This window comes from Aegilops tauschii, chromosome 2 (genome assembly GCF_002575655.3).
Source record: "Aegilops tauschii subsp. strangulata cultivar AL8/78 chromosome 2, Aet v6.0, whole genome shotgun sequence".
Lineage (NCBI taxonomy): Eukaryota > Viridiplantae > Streptophyta > Magnoliopsida > Poales > Poaceae > Aegilops > Aegilops tauschii.
The window spans coordinates 579524195-579540809 of record NC_053036.3 but is presented as its reverse complement, the minus strand read 5'-3'; positions in this window follow the sequence as shown (position 1 = coordinate 579540809).

The following is a 16615-nucleotide window of genomic DNA, read 5'->3' as shown; positions in this document are numbered from 1 at the left end:
AAATTGGTGCCAATATTGTAGTGTCGTCTATTCAACATGTTGCGTGTATTGAGTCTGTCGGAGAGCAGAAACCAGCCAAACACTTTGAGTTTTGGAATGGATTTGGCCTTCCAAAGCCATTTGAACCCCTCATGGGTCTGAACATTCCGAAAGACAAAGTTGTAATAGGCAGAGGTTTTGAAAGTTTGGGCTCCCCAAATGCAAGTCCATTGATCTTTTGAGCCATCCAGAGTGAAGTGAGAGACCTCCCGCTGAATTTGTCTGAGCTCGTCGTGTGCTTGCATGGAAAGCGGGAGGCGAAAGGTTGCAGCCAGATCCGTGGTTGCCAGAAACTGTTGGATTGAAATATCTTCATTGGCAGCAAAGGAAAATGCTCGAGGGAAGGTAGTGTTGTAGATGGAGCTATTCCACATGTCTTTCCAGAAAAGGGTCGTATCCCCAGAGTTGATTTGCACCGTTGTAATCCCACGATATGTAGGCATGAGCTTAATGAGGTCTTTCCACCAGAATGATCCAGAGGGTTCAGTTGCATGTGGGATAAGGCCATTGTAGTAAGTGTGCCATATGAGGTTTACCCACGGGATGTCATGATGGTTGTAGAATTTGTGCAGCATCTTCAGCAAAAGGGCCTCATTTTGTATGCGTAAATTTAGTACTCCAAGGCCACCACATTTCTTGGGTCGGCAAATCATGTCCCATGCAGCCAGGGGTGTACATTTCTCCCCATCTTCGGTCTTCTTCTTCCACAGACAATATCTTCTGATTTTATCGAGCTGTTCAATTATCTAAGGGGGGGGGGGGGGTTTGAGGGTTCCCATGGGATAGATAGCAAGAGCCGTGATGAGGGAGTTCACAAGTGCCAGTTTGCCGGCATATGACATTAGTGACATAGCAGCAGTGATTCTTTGTTCAGCCTTGCAAACCATGGGGGCCATATCAAGGACCGTTGGTTTGGTCGTGCCAAGTGGCAGGCCTAGATAGGTGAAGGGCATGCTGGCAATGGAGCAACCAAAAAGGTCAGCGAGGGTTTTGCATTCGTTGTGGGAAGTGTTGATCGGAATCATGGATGACTTATGAAAGTTGAGCTTGAGTCCGATTGAGGCAGCATAATCTGTCAAAATTTGCTTCATGCGGATGATCTGTTCTCGGCAGGCGGGCATGACAATAATGGTGTCGTCCGCGTATTGAATTACCGGATAGTTGTCTTCAGATGATGGTGGGATCGGGTGTTGCAAGAGATTGTTAGCCAGAGCATCATTAATGGCCATTTGAAGGAGGTCAGCAGCCAACACAAAGATCAAGGGTGACAAAGGATCACCTTGTCGGACTCCACATTTGCAAAGAAATTGGCGGCCCGGGGATCCATTGAGAAGGACTGAAGATTTCCCAGAAGTAAAGATGCATTCTATCCATTGGATCCATTTCTTATTAAATCCCATTGCCTTCATAATTTGCAGCATAGCCGAGTGTTCTATGGTGTCGAATGCCTTGGCAAAATCCAACTTCAATAAGATAATATCCCGTTTGGAGGCCTGACATTGGTGTATGTATTTGAAAGCCCAGGCCAGGCAATCATGTATCGATCTACCCCGTAGGAAGCCGTATTGGTTACGATGGACAATTTGAAGGATGATTTTCTAGAGCCTATTTGCAAGAATTTTGGTTACCAGCTTGAGGCAGCAGTTAAGGAGCGTGATGGGCCGATAATCATTAACTGTCTCTGGGGCATTTTTCTTAGGTATGAGAGTGATGAATCCATAGTTGAGGCTTTCCAAATTTAGTTTGCCCGAGTGAAATTCTTCACAAAGCTGGTAAAAATCCGATCGGATGATTGGCCAGCACGCTTTTAAAAAGGCTCCATTGAAACCGTCAGGCCCAGGGGCGCGATCCACCGGCATTTCTTTGACAACATCGTCTATTTCTGCATGTGTGAAAGGAGTGGTGAGGCTGTCAAAGTCCACCTGTGATCTGAATAGCTTGGAAAGGTTGAAGCGCATGGGTTGAGGGTAAGCTTTCCCAAGTCGAGCTTTGAAGGCCTCAAAAAGAATTGACTCCTTGCCCGCATGGTCATCAATTGTCGTGCCATCTGGTGTCTTTAGGGTGGAAATACAATTTCTCCTATAGCTTTCCGTTGCCACCGCCTGAAAAAACTTCGAGTTTTCATCGCCAAACTGAATCCATCTGATAGTGCATCGTTTTTTCCAATAATCTTTCTGGTATTGCAATAGTCGAAGAAGGTGTTTCTTGAGAATGGCCAAGAAGTTGGTTTCAGGCAGTGTGAGACGGCGGTGGTCCGCAATAGAGTCCATTTCAAGGATTGCTTTGTTGGTGTTGTCAATGGCGACTTTGAGGCGGGAAATCTTTTTACTCCACTGCGAGAGCGCATGGCGAACAGACTTAAGCTTTTGGCAGAGTCTGGAGGCAGCATTCGAGGTTTTTCCATGGCGAATAGGTTGTTCCAAGCCTGCTCAACAATGTCCATGAACCCAGGGTGCGCGATCCAGTAGGTTTCGAACCTAAAGATTTTGCATTTAGGAATCGTGGTCTGAATGACCACCGAGCAAGGGATATGATCTGAAACCGGTCTACCCAGCGGGTGAAAAATCGTATTGGGGAAGGAGGCAGTCCAATTTAGAGAAGTGAAAACCCAGTCAAGTTGTTCAAGTAGTGGCTTTTGTTGCATGTTTGACCATGTATAACTTCGTCCTTTGATAGGAATTTCCGTAAGCATCTGTTGCCGGATGAAATCGTTAAAAACAAACATATCATGCACGTTACCACCAGGTTTGCTGCGATTGTCAGGTGATCGGATGTAATTGAAATCCCCAAGGATGAGCCAGTCCTCAGAAGGTGGGATATCAATGTCAAAGAGCCACTGAGTAAACTTGTCACGATGTTCCCCTTGGCACGGACCGTAAACATTAATCAGTTTCCATCGATGCGAAGATTGAGTGGAAGTAAAATCTATGCCCAGAGCAAACGGTTCTGATAAAAAGAAATCGCCGGTAAACATGCTACTATTCCCAATCGTTACTATGCCGCCCGAGGCCCCTTGCGATGGTATAAAAGCAAACTTATCAAAACGTCGAGGGCATAAAACTTTGAGCGCAGCGACATCAAAAGAAGGCATTTTAGACTCCTGGAGACAGATAACGGCGCATCCACTAGCATTGATCGCGTTTGAAAGAGCTAAATGTTTGTCGGGGGAATTAAGACCGCGAATATTCCAACAGAGTACATTCCAACTCTGCAAAAGTACCATTGACGAAAGAAGCAAAAGAAAAATACTCAGATAACTCAGGCAGAGGAGGTGGAATCCTCGGGCCCCTTGGTGAGAGCTGCATCAGATAGCTCCTCCGCTGGGATGGCGCACAGATGGGTACCCACTGCTTGCATAGTAGCAATTGGAGTAGGAGGTGGGACTACCAGCTCTTGGGCGACAGGTGCCTGATCTGCAAAGGTGGGCTGTGATGCATCAGTAACAACCGAGGGGATCAGGCGAGGTTTAACCTTGGACTTCTGTTGACGAGAATCGGAAGGCTGTGGAACCCGGAAGCCATCATACTTGGTGGATCTGTTACTGCGGCGTAGAGTGGCTGTATCAATGGGCACCGACATCTTTCCTTTGCGGAGTTTCTGAATGTTGGTGTGCCTGGAAGAGCTCTCAGAAATTAAACTAGTTTCAGACATCGCGCTGCTCAGTGCATCGATTTCAGAGGAGAAGGATTCAGACATCACTTCAGTACTGGCAGGGGAGATGTGATCATCGGACTGAGCTGCTACAGGTTCGGCAGTAACAGATATCGGAATATCTTCAGGATGCACATCAGCAGGCTCAACAGATTCAGATGGTTGAAAACTGATCGCCTGCATCTCTCGAGGTGCAGGCAACTTCAAAAGCTCAAACTGGGCAGTGGGCTCAGTCAGCTCGGTGAGGACCACAGAAGAGCTGGTGGTAGTGTTGGGGACGTGCGTGAACTGCAGCCCATTAGTGTTGACAGAGACCTGAACTTCCACCTGCAAATTGGACCTCGGACCGTATCCACTACTCCAGGGACCCCAGGTAGCCAGAACTGGTCGAATTGCAGAGAACAAGGCATAGTTGAGTAATTGGCAAGGAGTAGGGTCAGCAAGTAGAAGATTCATGAGCATTTCTCCGTGGGTGGAAAGTCCAAAGCGCAGCCCTTCATTGTGCAGTTCGACAGTGACAGTAAGAGATTCTTCAGACACCACTGGCATCGTCTCCTGATGGGTTGGATTGTCCACAATCACCAAGGCAAAGGCGGACCCCGAGAGATCCGAATTACCCTCATCAGAGACCATGATCGAGTCATTCCAGGCCTGAGTAGCACTGTCTTCCAAGTTGTCCTCAGGAACCAGACCATGTTGCACTGTCAGACCCTGCGCGGCCAACCAAGCTTGAAAATTCATCAGATAGGGTGGCATTTGGGCAATGGGTGGAGGTGGGGGCTCCGGCCATGCACCCCAACCATTGTTGCCTTGCTGACCACCATTGGCCGGGGCGGCATTCTGAACAAGCCAATTGTGTACTTTCTGTTGGTAAAGCTGCTCCGCGGTGAGTTCAGGACCAAACTGGGGATGCGGATTGCCATCCGGAGGTGGCGGTTCTTCACCTGCAGGAGGAACTTCAGGTAGGAGGGCGTTCTAGTCATTGCTACGCAAAATAGTGATTTGGACTGTCCAACAGTCCCGTGCACCACCCAGTTGCCACACTACAAAGCTTTTAGGCACCAATCTCAGACTGATAACTCTAGCTTTGATTAGCATAAACCTTATGTCCTGACGGGGGTTATACCAATTCACTAAGGAACCAAATCCCCCCAAAGCCTTACTAACATAGTAATCTGTCTGGTAGTCATAGGGAAAACCAAAAAACATCAGCCAAATCTCAGGACCAAAGGTAGTGATGCGCCTATTGAGAGCTTCATTATGCGGCACAAAAGTAATGAGCAGATCTTCCTCCTCTAATTCCAGAGGGGTGGCAACAGCAGTATCTCTGAGAAAAGAATCCGCAAATCCAAAAATCCCAATACCCAAAGGATGATCACTGGATTCAGTGGTGAAAAGTTGGGCTTCATGAAGCAAACCTTGGATGGCATTGCGGATGGCGGCTCGGCGATGCAGAGGAACATACTGACTAGTTTCAGCAATGGCAAGGTAGTCGTGATTCAGCGGAGGGATCGGGCCGACCACCATCCCGCCCCGGACGACGCGATCATCAAGCCCTGGCTCGACGGCGAAGCCCGGTGGCAGGAACGGCACCGGGTTCAGGGGATAGTTCGCCATGGTGGAAAGGGGGAGGGGGAGCAAGGGTGGGAGCGATGTTGGTGGGTGCGGTCGAATGTCAGACAGAGCAGGGGCGTATCAGTATTTGAGGCAGAAGTTGGAACGTGAGGGGTAGAAATGGAAAGAGTAGATTTTTTGGGTACCCATTTCCATTGCCTCGCTCTGCAGCGTTTAAGGCAAAATCGAGCCACGTGGCCATAGAAACCATAGCTACTGCATCGGACGGTGGTCGAGGGTTTGGTAGTTGGGGAAGTGCCAGAAGTAATCGGGATAGGAAACCCTGGTTGATTGATATGATTCCCAAAACTTGTGGATTCCACACCCGAATTGGACGGCAGATTAGCTCGTAATGGGCAGAGAGTTACCTTATGATCAGGTGCAGAGCAATTAATGCAAATAAGCCTGGCATGGCAATTAATCTTTTTGTGACCCCATTGCAGACAGCGTCCACACAGGTTTGCCCAGTTAGCCGATAAATCTACAATCTCCGCTTCTGTGTATGAGGCTTGGGCCAAGTCTGCCTTGTGCTGGGCCGAGAGAATCGGGGGCCAGTGGTCATGGGCCGGTGCATACTTGAAAGCCGAAGAAAGGAAACTTTGCGGGAGAGCGGGATATGCCACATTAACTCTGCATTTGAAAGCGCCCAAATGGAGAAATACCGGAATTTGTGATTCCTCTAAACGCGCTGATTGGAGGAATTTGTCCAATAAGGAAATAGGTTGATCAGTTGCCTCAAATGCGGATGTGGTACGAAAGGATCCAAAAATGGTTTGTTCTTCCTGAGCAAGAATAGTAGTATGAACAGATGAATCCGGTCGTTGAACAATCCCAATATTAGAAGTAGAAGCTTCAGCCGAATCCTTATTGGAAAACCTCATCAAATTGAGCGGAGCCAAATTGAATTTGGCAAGCTGCTGCATGGAGGTGGAGACATCCATGTGATTCGTAGGAACCAATTTGGACTGAATAGCAATAGGTCTCCGACCAATTAACTCTGGTAATTCCTCATTAGCATGCCAGCAGGATGCAGCCACTGGAGCCCGGTTAAAACGGTCATTGAATAAGTGAAAACGGCACACAAAATCAGGCCAAACCCGGTCCTTAAGACTGTATATGAATATGGCCAACTTTGTTATTGGCAACCGAAAACCGAAATGCTCGAGGAGAGATTTGGACCACGTTAAGACCAACACGATAGCCCCCAGTGCAGCATTGAAGAGAAATACCAACGGATTCCACCGTGAGAGGGAAAGAGGCAGCAGAAAACGAGGCCACCAAAAAGAATTCCTTGACGTCTCTGGAAGGGGAAAAATGCACTGTAGATCCAAACCTGCGTCTCACCTGATCGGCCAGGGCAAGGCCCGGGGCAAAATCCCTCCTTGCTAGAGCAACCAGGCAAGCCCCCCCTTTGATCACCAGATATCGCCTATTCCTTCTCTCTACTGCTTGCATTAGAGTAGTGTAGCATGTTACTGATTTCGGTTAATCCTATTCTGCTGCATAGCCTGTCATTATTGCTACAATTGTTGATACCTTTACCTGCAATCCTACATGCTTAGTATAGGTTGCTAGTACTTCATCAATGGCCCTACATTCTCGTCCGTCTGCCATGCTATACTATCGGGCCGTGATCACTCCGGAGGTGATCGCGGGTATATACTTACATACATATTATACATGATACATGTGGTGACTAAAGTTGGGTCGGCTCGTAGAGTACCCGCAAGTGGTTTCGATGAGGGGGCTGAAAGGACAGGTGGCTCCATCCCGGTAGAGGTGGGCCTGGGTTCCCGACGGCCCCCGACTGTTACTTTCTGGTGGAGCGACAGGGCAGGTTGAGACCACCTAGGTGAGAGGTGGGCCTGGCCCTGGTCGGCGTCCGCGGTTACTTCAAAATAACACGCTTAACAAGATCTTGGTATTTGATCTGAGTTGGGTCGTTGACCTTATACGCACTAACCGCCACGTGGGACAAGATATGGGCAACCGGCGTCGTGGTATCAGCCAAAGCTCTTTTTGACGTCAGCGACTGAGCGGCGCGTGTTGGATTGGACCGTAAGCCCGCGCTTGTATTAAGGGGGCTAGGTCTGTTTCCGGCCGCGTACGCAACGTGCAGGTGTGCAATGGGCGATGGGCCCAGACCCCTGCACGCATAGGATTTAGACCGGCGTGCTGACCTCTCTGTTGAGCCTAGGTAGGGTTGCGACGTGTTGATCTCCCGAGGCCGGACATGACCCAGGAAAGTGTGCCCGGCCAGAGGGATCGAGCGTGTCGGGTAATGTGGTGCACCCCTGTAGGGAAGTTGATCTATTCGAATAGCCGTGTCCACGGTAACAGGCGGCCCGGAGTTGTACCTTGACCTTATGACAACTAGAACCGGATACTTAATAAAACACACCCTTCCAAGTGCCATATATTACCCGGTGATCGCTCTCACACAGGGCGACGAGGAGAGGATCGCCGGGTAGGATTATGATATGCGATGATACTTGGTGAACTTACCATCTACTCTCTTCTACATGCTGCAAGATGGAGGCTGCCAGAAGCATAGTCTTCGACAGGACTAGCTATCCCCCTCTTATTCTGGCATTCTGCAGTTCGGTCCACCGATATGGCCCCTTTACACATATACCCATGCATATGTAGTGTAGATCCTTGCTTGCGGGTACTTTGGATGAGTACTCATGGTTGCTTTGCTCCCCCCTTTTCCCCCTTTTCCTTTCTTCCTGGTTGTCGCAACCAGATGCTGGAGCCCCGAAGCCAGACGCCACCGTCAACGACGACTCCTACTACACCGGAGGTGCCTACTACTACGTGCAGGCCGCCGACGACCGGGAGTAGTTTAGGAGGATCCCAGGCAGGAGGCCTGCGCCTCTTTCGATCTGTATCCCAGTTTGTGCTAGCCATCTTATGGCAACTTGTTTAACTTATGTCTGTACTCAGATATTGTTGCTTCCGCTGACTTGTCTATGATCGAGCACTTGTATTCGAGCCCTCGAGGCCCCTGGCTTGTATTATGATGCTTGTATGACTTATTTTTATTTTAGAGTTGTGTTGTGATATCTTCCCGTGAGTCCCTGATCTTGATCATACACGTTTGCGTGTATGATTAGTGTACGATTGAATCGGTGGCGTCACAAGTTGGTATCAGAGCCGACTGCATGTAGGAATCCCCCTTCGAACTCCTTGACCGAAGTTGAGTCTCTAGTCACTGTAAAACGTTTACGAACATGGTTGTGTGGCTTACGGGCCCACATCGCCATTGGGTGGTATTAGGATCTTTTATTTCTCGTCTATACTCTGGGACTCTGATCTCTCTTCTATTCGGGTTTAAATGATTTTGCTAACTCTAACTCTAGGTTCTCGTAATTACTTTCTCCCGGAGAGCCTGTCACTCCAGATGATTGCTCGGCACACCGTAGGGTTCCGAAGGAACTCTCTGATGTTCTTCTGAGAACTTGTGCTCATCGGGTTTGCAATTCCCTGCCACCGATACCTCCCTATGGATATCTACTTCCACTTGCCGTGTATACCTTCATTCCCAATTACTCTTGTTAGTACAAGATACCCTGAACTACTTCCCGCTATTCCGAGGATCCTTTGTGCCTGCTGCCTTGCAGTTCCTTGTCACCCAAATACACCTACAAATTAATCCTCACACATACCGAGGGTTTGTTTCTCCCCATTTGTTCATGTGTTTCACAAAAGTCTACGAAATACTATTCAATCTTTCGGAAAATCTCAACAGCCTTTTGTTCTTGAAATCCTTGCTTGCTTGCATTATGGTTAATCCCATAAGTCTAGTAATCTTATTGGCGCCCTTTGTCACTATTATTTTGAGTACATTAATTCAATATGTTTGCGAATTCTCGCAATCATCAAGCAATTAGAATTTTCCCTTCAGCTCAGACGTCACTCCGGGCATGAGCTGGTTCTTGACCAATCAATTTGTCGTCGATTGTACGCCCCTATGTCTATTCGACTATCCATCTTTGATCAGAGCGTCTGCTTTTGATCCTTCGTTTTGGAAATCATAATTCCTTTGTTATCAAAGCAACGAATTATTCAGATGTTCTATAATCCGATGCATTTGCATTCTTTCCTCCTCTTATTGAGTACCGATACTCACATCAACTGCGTTGTGCGCCGCCAGGCCCATTGCTGGGTTATTATCCGTTAGTATCCTTCACATTGAAAAATTCTTGTGAGTTATTCCCATGATACATAATGTCTTTGACAATCTGTATCTTCTGCTTTGTCAACCATGCTCTACTTCCGAGCTGGAGTTATTTGCTCCTGAAGTTTGTGGTATATGTTCCTAAGATGCCCCTATGGGTTGAACCTATACCTTCCCTAACCGTATGCACCCGAGAGTTTTCACGAGTCATACTCTTCTGGTGATTTGCCAGATAATATTTCAACACTACAACTTCATCGAAAGTGAGAAGTGAATGAACGATTATGCATTGGGGAAGTGGGAGTCGACCTTGAACTTTGTGTTCATGCCCATGGACACGATGTAGATCTTATCATGGAAGCTTCTTGCGATAATAATATTCCCCTTGTTATAAGTTCATCTTACATCTATGTTTGGTCCTTTGCAGCTGTTGTTCCGACCGTGATTGATTCTCCTTTGATTATATTTCTCGGGCAGGTTAAAGTACTTGCCTTCTGCAGATCAATACACCTGCCCAACCTCTATTTTGATCTACCTTCGAGTATTACCCCCTGGTATCTCCAGGATATCAATCGATTGCACTACATCTTATGCATTTCTGATGAAGTAGTGCCTTTCCCCGTCATAGTCACTCCACGGGTCCTGGGTTGTCGTCAACCGAGAACACCGATTAGTGAATCGAATCACCCTTGTGATTCAGTACTCCTAGTACTTTGTGGTTAAGAAGTTTAATACTCCATCACGTCATTCCTATCCTGATCGGCTATATCATTTTGTGCTAAATTTTAACTGTGCTACCTGGTCCTTCTTCCCATAGCACAATTTTTGACGATGAGATAACCTTACGCCGATCTTCCTCGTCGTATCATTTCGCCTTGAACAGCAAGCTTGATTTCGAGTTTGTGTCGTACCCTTGGTTTCAATGACCTTCGCCCCATCATTCCTTTGACTTGATGTCGTCGCCGATTGATTACATCTTCATGAAATCTCGCGACAAATGTGTCGTGAACATCATCAACATTCTGAGCTCTTCTAAGATATCAATCGAATTTATGATGATAAGTGTCATCCTCCTCCCTTGGTAATTTAAGTTACCATCGACAACATCCTTACCTTACTTTCATCACAAACTTGTTCATGTTATGGATGCAACTTGCTTTCGAGCTTGTATTATGTTCTACCTTGAAGTATTACCATCTTTTATGTCAAGGATGTTGTGAGAATTGCTCCACCTCTTAAGAATTCTTGTTACAGTGATGCTTCTCGCCATCACCATCCTTTCTTGGACCCCGTGCTTCTTCCAACCGGAATACCAACAATTGAACTCTGTTGAGAGACTTTAGTATTTCTAGCAACCCTATTGCTTTGAACTGAATGGTCGACAGTTCATTCTTAGACTATTGGTTATTGAATCACCATTCTAACATTGATCGTGCTACCGAGCCCATGTTTCGGGTGCACCTTTCAACCAATGTTTAATTATGTATGTTTTCCTCGAGCATACATCATTATATCATTTGATCTGACAAATGATATCTCCTTGTTCACATAATTGTGGAAATCCATCTTGTTTGGAAATCTCGATGAGTTGTCGTTGAGTCCATCAGCCACCCCCTCATCCTCTCCTTAGTTTAATGATGAACTCTTGTTTCAGAACTCACTCCCATAGTTCATTCCCCGAGAATCTTACCATGTCATTTCGTCGATTTGTGTTGCACCTTTTCTTCTCAGGCATCCTGAGTCTGAGGTATCCTGACACCAATCTGATCTGAATCTTGGTCAGATATGATGGTTGGAACATATTTCCAAGAGTTATAACATTTTGTCGTTATATGGCCCATTAAGGTGATGTCATGCCTAGCACACCTGGCCGGAGGACCTATTGTTATAGTTTCCTCTTTAGCAAGGTTAACCATTCTTCCATGAGGAAATTGTAAGACTTATTCTATAAGATGTTCCTAATAAGTCCTTTGTGTATCCAGAGTCCGACCTTTGCTTGAAAACCATGTCAATGCTATCTCGAAGCATGCCTGTGGTACTCTGATCTTCAATAAGAACATTCCAAGCACAATGCTAAAATTTCTTTATCAATTATCCAACCACGGTTGTATGGGTAATGTCATGAAATTCCTCTCCCATTACTTAAATGGTTTTTTCTACTTTCTATCCTGTCATGGATATCATGCACTGCTTGTCCTTGGGAAGGTTATACCCCTGAAATATGTGTTTAAACACATTATCCTTTCCATTGTTGTTTAATCTGATGATCACATTTTCCTTTCCATTGGGCTGTTTAACCTTTCTTGTGATCTATATGATCTAGGCAGTAATATTCTCCTGCTTATGTAAACACCTCGGTGTACAATTCTGTCAGCTAGACCCTGTTACTATTGTTGATGACATTCCGGTAACCATCGATGGACGAGAACCTTGCCTATTGGTCCGCCTCGTTCAACGAGCATGCAAATGGTTCTCTTCGTCCCTCGCCCTTGGTATTGATGTTGTTGCCGACATAATCGACAGGCTACCCTCTGACCTGCCTTGCTATCGTGACCATGCAAGATGTCACCGCTCCTGCTACTTTTAACCCACATGGTGGGCCCATAACCCATGGTTCCACAGGATCGAAACCTGATTCTTGTACATCCTTGATTCTGAAGTATCCTTTGCACTTAACTTTGTATGTAATTCACAAGTCACCGTCCTAGAGATGATCTATTCTGGTATCAGACGCAATACTTATTCTCGTTGCTCTGGACCCCTTTCACACTTTGTTTCAGGCATCGAACGGTTGCCTGCTCGCTCGAAACTTCCCATGAAACCTCATTACTTTGATCTCAATATTTTCTTAAGTTTCAATTCAAGAGTTACTTTCCGCCACCTTCCCCGATGTTATCACCAGATAGTCGACCTTGTAGAGGTTCGTTCTCCCGGAATAACCCCCTTATTCTTTCGTAAGTACGATGGAACCCCCGAGGAAAGGATGCCGAATTCATCTTGATGACCTGAAGCAGAAAAATAAAGACATCAATATAATGGATCGACCACTTCGAGAAGAGCAACCAAGACCGAGAAGATTCGTTAGAATTTCGTGACCAGACCTTTCCCCTTACTCTACCTCTTAAATCTCGGGACAAGATTTCTTGTAGTGGAGGAGAATTGTGACGCCCGGATATTTAAGCTACAGTGAACCTCTGCTAATGATTCCATGTCACCTCGATTACTGTTGCTAATCTCGTGTTAGTTCGAAACCGGTTTGAATTCAAATTCAAAATCAAGCAAACAATAAAAGTTTTCAAATATTAAAACTAAAATGTTCGGGGTGAGCCAAATAATGCATAGGTAATTATGGTGGAGAAACCACACTTTTATAAAATGTTTAAATGCTCAAATGGGAATGCAACAACATCATACCAATTTAATAAATGCCTTTTGTTAATTATAAAATATTAAAATATTTTATTTAGGGGTTTGAAACTTTAGTAGCAGAGGTATAATTAGTAATACTGATTTTGGTACAACTTTTATGTTTTATAAAACTTAAATAAGATGGGACTAAAAATAAAACAATAAAGGGAAAAATAAAGAAAAAGGGCAAGACGAAAAAAACAAAAACAAACACAACCCCCCTGGCAAATGGTCCAAAAGGCCCAGCTGGCAAGCCCACTAGCCTGACCGGCCCGCCCCCACTCCCTTATCCTCTGGTGCCGAAACCCTAACCCCCTAACTGCACTACTTCCCCCCACTCCCTCGTTCTCTCCTCCCCCTTCCCGATCCAATCTGGATCAGGGAAACGATCCCTGTCGCCCCTCGCTCGAGGCCACCGCGCTACTCGACGCCGCTAGACCCCGCCGTCTGATACGTCTCCGTCGTATCTACTTTTCCAAACACTTTTGCCCTTGTTTTGGACTCTAACTTGCATGATTTGAATGGAACTAACCCCGACTGACACTGTTTTCAGTAGAATTGCCATGGTGTTATCTTTGTGCAGAAACAAAAGTTCTCGGAATGACCTAAAACTTCACAGAGAATATTTTTGGAAATAATAAAAAATACTGGCGAAAGAATCAAGACCAGGGGGCCCACACCCTGTCCACGACGGTGGGAGGCGCGCCTGCCCCCCTGGGCGCGCCCCTCAGCCTTGTGGGCCCCCTGGAACTCCACCGACCTCAACTCCAACTCCATATATTCACGTTCGGGGAGAAAAAAATCGGAGAGAAGGATTCATCGTGTTTTACGATACGGAGCCGCCGCCAAGCCCTAAACTCTCTCGGGAGGGCTGATCTGGAGTCCGTTCGGGGCTCCGGAGAGGGGAATCCATCGCCGTCGTCATCATCAACCATCCTCCATCACCAATTTCATGATGCTCACCGCCGTGCATGAGTAATTCCATCGTAGGCTTGCTGGACGGCGATGGGTTGGATGAGATTTACCATGTAATCGAGTTAGTTTTGTTAGGGTTTGATCCCTAGTATCCACTATGTTCTGAGATTGATGTTGCTATGACTTTGCTATGCTTACTGCTTGTCACTAGGGCCCGAGTGCCATGATTTCAGATCTAAACCTATTATGTTTTCATGAATATATGTGAGTTCTTGATCCTATCTTGCAAGTCAATAGTCACCTACTATGTGTTATGACCCGACAACCCAGAAGTGACAATAATCGGGACCACTCTCGGTGATGACCGTAGTTTGAGGAGTTCATGTATTCACTATGTGTTAATGCTTTGGTCCGATGCTCTATTAAAAGGAGGCCTTAATATCCCTTAGTTTCCAATAGGACCCCGCTGCCACGGGAGGGTAGGACAAAAGATGTCATGCAAGTTCTTTTCCATAAGCACGTATGACTATATTCGGAATACATGCCTACATTACATTGATGAATTGGAGCTAGTTCTATGTCACCCTATATTATAACTGTTACATGATGAACCGCATCCGACATAATTATCCATCACCGATCCAATGCCTACGGGCTTTTCACATATTGATCTCTGCTTAGTTACTTTTCCGTTGCCACTGTTATAATTACTACAAAGCTGCTAACGTTACTTTTGCCACCATTACCGTTACTTCCATAGTACTTTGCTACTAAATACTTTCCTGCAGATATTAAGTTATCCAGGTGTGGTTGAATTGACAACTCAACTGCTAATACTTGAGAATATTCTTTGGCTCCCCTTGTGTCGAATCAATAAATTCGGGTTGAATACTCTACCCTCGAAAACTGTTGCGTCCCCTATACTTGTGGGTTATCAAGACTATTTTCTGGCGCCGTTGCCGGGGAGCATAGCTCTATTCTTTGAGTCACTTGGGATTTATATCTGCTGGTCACTATGAGGAACTTGAAAGACGAGAAAACCAAGTTTATCCCTCAACTACGAGGGGAGGTAAGGAACTGTCATCTAGCTCTACACTTGATTCTCCTTCTGTTTTGAGTAGACTTGCGACACCTAAACCTGCTTCTGCTATTAATTCTGATATGTCGCATGTTATTGATGATGCCACTTTTGCTATGCATGATACTTATGATGAAACTACTTCTATGCTTGATAATACTATGCCACTAGGTGAATTTCTTGATGAACAACTTGCTAGGGCTAGAGAGAATGAAATTATTGAAACTGATAATATTGATGAGAGTGATGATGAAGATTCTCCCCCTAAATATGAGTTGCCTGTTGTGCCTGAGGGTTATGTTATGGATGAAGAAACTGCTAGAGATTTTCTTGCTTGCAACGATAGATCTGATCTTAAGAAATTATTAGCTAAGCTTAAAGAAAAGTCTCTGAATGCTAGAATGAAATATGACCCTGCTTATGCTACTTCACCTATCTTTGTTACTGATAAGGATTATGATTTCTCTGTCAATCCTGAGATAATTACATTGGTTGAATCTGATCCTTTTTATGGCTATGAATCTGAAACTATTGTGGCACATCTTACTAAATTGAATGATATAGCCACCCTATTCACTCATGAGGAAAAAATCGCTACTATTATATCCTTAAGTTATTTCCGTTCTCATTAAAGGGTGATGCTAAGACATGGTTTAATTCTCTTGATCCTGGTTGTGTGCGTAGTCCCCAGGATATGATTTATTACTTCTCTGCTAAATATTTCCCCACTCATAAGAAAGAAGCTGCTTTAAGGGAAATATATAATTTTGTGCAAATTGAAGAAGAGAGTCTCCCACAAGCTTGGGGGAGGCTTCTCCAATTACTTAATGCTTTGCCTGATCATCCTCTCAAGAAAAATGAAATACTTGATATCTTTTATAACGGACTAACCGATGCTTCCAGAGACCACCTGGATAGTTGTGCTGGTTGTGTTTTCAGGAAAAGAACTGTTGATCAAGCTGAATTGCTATTGAATAATATGTTGACTAATGAAAACAATTGGACACTTCCTGAACCAACTCCTAAGCCAACTCCGAAGAAAAGGGGTATTCTATTTCTCAGTCCTGAAGATATGCAAGAGGCAAAGAAATCTATGAAAGAAAAAGGTATTAAAGCTGGAAATGTTAAGAATTTACTGCCTGTTGAATAAATACATGGTCTTAATTTACCGCCTGTTGTAGAAATACATGGTCTTGATAACCCGACACAGGTAGTAAAGGTAAATTCTCTCTATAGATATGATAAAGCTGAAATCCCGCCTACTAAGTTTGCTAGCCAATGCTTAGATGAGTTTGACAATTTTATGGTTAAGCAAGAAAACTTTAATGCTTATGTTGGTAGAAAATTGCAACGTAATGTCTATATGATTGAACACTTGAGTGATTATATGTCTAGAGTTAAGGGTGAACTTAAACTCATTAGTAAACATGCTTCTATGGTTACCACTCAAGTAGAACAAGTACTTAAAGCTCAGAATGATTTGCTCAATGAATTAGATAGTAAGAAGAATGATTTTGATGTTAGAGTTGCGACTAGAACGGGTAAAAGGACTCAGGAACCTTTGTATCCTGAGGGCCACCTTAAAAGAATTGAGCAAGATCTTCAGAGAACTAATATTGATGCACCTAGTCCTTCTAAGAGGAAGAAAAAGAAAAATGATAGGACTTTGAATGCTTCTAGTGAATCTGTTGCTGACACACCTGAGAATCCCAATGATATTTCTATCTCTG